The sequence below is a fragment of the Ailuropoda melanoleuca genome, chromosome 6 (assembly GCF_002007445.2).
Source record: "Ailuropoda melanoleuca isolate Jingjing chromosome 6, ASM200744v2, whole genome shotgun sequence".
Classification (NCBI taxonomy): Eukaryota; Metazoa; Chordata; class Mammalia; order Carnivora; family Ursidae; genus Ailuropoda; species Ailuropoda melanoleuca.
Window position 1 is genome coordinate 66,601,326 of NC_048223.1, and position 2,949 is coordinate 66,604,274.

The following is a 2,949-nucleotide window of genomic DNA, read 5'->3' on the forward strand; positions in this document are numbered from 1 at the left end:
GGTTTCGCAATTCCAAAATAGTTTTCATTGAAAGATTTGTTGCAATGGCTAATGAAAAATTGAAGATGTAAGAGGCCTAAAACAAAAGTAAGACTGACATGACTCCTATTTCTTCTCTCTACCTTCCTTTGAGTAATCCTCTGTCTCAACTGTTTTTCCACTGTGAAAAAAAAAAAAAAGCTACACAACCGTAAACAAAAGTCCATTAAGTTAATTGTTTCTCAGATACCACAGTATCTGATCAGTAGTGATGTTTCTTATATTATTCCTGATAATGGTCATTTGTGTCTTCTCCCTCTCTCTGGGTTCTTTTTTTTTTTTTCATCCATCTACTTAGTTTATCTCTTTTGTTGACCTTTCCAAGAACCAGCTTTGAATTTTGTTGATCTCTATTTTTTCTTTTATTTTTGTTCTTATCTTTGTGAATTTGCTTGCTTTAATTTTTATTTGTTCTTTTTTTAGCTTCTTATAATGGAAGTTTAGATCACTGACACTGTACTCTTCCATTTTATCAATATAAGCCTTAAAAGATATAAACAGTGCTTTAACTGTATCCCACAAATTTTGAAATGGAGTTGTTTTCTTTATTTTTAGTCTCAAATATTTTCTAATTTCTCTTGTAATTTCTTCTTTGACTTAAGGGCAATTTAGAAGAGTGCCAATCATTTCGAGGATTTCCCATTGATCATTTACTCATTGATATTTTTTTTTGCTTAATTCTTCTATAATTAGAGAAGATATTCTGCATGACTTTAATCCTTTCATATTTATTATTAAATTCATCTACTGTATTATGATCCTGTGTGGTAGACAAAAAATGGCCCCCCAAGATGTCTGTGTCAGAATCTCCAGACCCTGTGAACTCCAGAAACTTACACGTCAAAAGGGTGATTACAGAGGTGATTAAATTAAGGATCTTGAGATAAGGAGAATCTGGATTATCTGTTGACAGTAAAAATATATGTAGAATTTTGCTAGATATTGCGTATTCTTCTCCCTAAAGAATTATGTTATTTTTCATTATCACCTACAATATAATGTGATTGTCTCTATCCCTATAGCCTTGCTGGTAGAGTATATTGTCAAAGTTTTGGATTTTTGCCAGTGTGGATAAATCAAATATTGTACCTCTAATGAGTTTTAATTTATATTTGACTTACAGTGATTAAGCTAAGCCTATTTTCATAATCTAAGAGTCATTTGCATTTCTTTTCTAGGTGAACTGTTTATTATCTCTATCATGTTCTTTGCTATTTTTTATATTTTCTCCTTCTAGTGTCTCTTTTTGTTTGGGATATTAACCATTTGTCTATGATGAAAACTGCAAACATTTTTTTCCCCAAAGTTTATCAGTCATCTCTACTTTGTTTGTAGTGTTTTTTGCCAGACAGTGTTTAAATTAAATTACTTTGACCCAGTATTCTGACTATACATCCTTAGGTCATATCCTAAAGAGAAAAAAGAACTGATACAAAATTTTAAACCATACTGTTTAATGTGTATCATAGGATAAAGTAAATGTGCTAATTAGAAACCAAGAATTTCAGTATAGAACAAAATAAACACAAGACCAAAGAAATTAAGGGATGCACTATACCATTAAATTTGAATTATAAATAACAATATACACTCAATATTTAAGTATACTTATATTTACATATGTCCTAGTTTTATCCACTGAAATGTTTCTGGAAGCAATAACAGCTCAGTAAAGTTAAACACTCCTGACACACAAATCTTGGTTTCTAACTACCAATTCTCACGAGAAGAAATCACCGGTCCTTCAGGAAATTTGAATTCAGATCTGGAGCAGAGAAAATACAAGGTGAAGCTGTAACATCTTATGATGCCATCAAGCAAAATTTATTAAAAGACCACTATAGTTGTCAAAAGGACACAGACATTTTTGAGAGACTTACTCTAATCAATTTTGAGGTAGTAACACTTAAGATTTGAGTAGTGCTCGTTTTGGCAGCACATATACTAAAACTGGAACAATACAGAGAAGATTGGCATGGCCCCTGCAAGAGGATGACATGCAAATTTGTGACATGTTCCATATTTTTTAGGGGAAACAGGATCTAGTGTCCTTTGGATTTGTTTGTTTGTTTTGTTTTGTGTGTGTTTGGGGTTTTTTTGGATACAGAAAGAGCAATTTTAAAATTTATTTTATTTTTATTCTATATCTATTTTTTAATTTTTAACTTTTTTCTTTTTCTTTTCTTTCTTCTCTTTTTCTATCAAGGTTCTCTAAAGGAGACCAAACCACATGAAGGATCTAGTTTCCTTTATTTATTTTATTATATTAAATTTTACTTTATTTTTTAATTAAAAAAAAATTTTTTTGTTTGCTTTTGCTTTTTGGGTTTTTTGGTTTTGTTTTTTCCTCCAAAATGACAATATGGAGGAGTTCATCCCAAAAGAAAGCACAGGAAGAAATCAAGGCCAGAGATTTAGTCAATACAGATATAAGTAAGATATATGAAATAGATTTTAAAACAATTATAAGGATACCAGCTGGGCTTGAAAAAAGCATAGAAGACACTAGAGAATCCCTTACTGCAGAGATAAAAGAACTAAAACAGTCAGGCCAAAATTAAAAATGCTATAAGCAAGATGCAAACCCAAATGGCTGCTATAAAAATGAGGATGAATGAAACAGAGGAATGAATCAGTGATATAGTAGATAAAATTAAGGAAAATAATGAAGCTGAAAAAAAGAGGGACACAAAGACAATGGATCATGAAGGTAGACCTAGGAAGCTCAGCAACTTAATAAAATAGAGTAACATTAGTACACTAGGAGTCTTGGAAGATGAAGAGAGAAAAAGTGGCAAAAGGTTTATTTGAGCAAATTATTGCAGAAAACTTCCCTAATCTGGGGAAGGATACAAGCATCAAAATCCAAGAAGAACAGAGAACTCCCATTAAATTTAACAAAAACTGACC

The 2,949-nt window shown here is 31.1% G+C and overlaps 1 non-coding gene across 1 annotated transcript; it reads left to right on the forward strand.

Moving 5' to 3' along the window:
* Positions 1-1,959: 1,959 nt before the first annotated feature.
* On the forward strand, positions 1,960-2,066 carry LOC117802877. Its single transcript, XR_004626390.1, has one exon. It is a non-coding gene; the product is annotated as a U6 spliceosomal RNA (small nuclear RNA).
* The last annotated feature ends 883 nt before the right edge of the window (positions 2,067-2,949 follow it).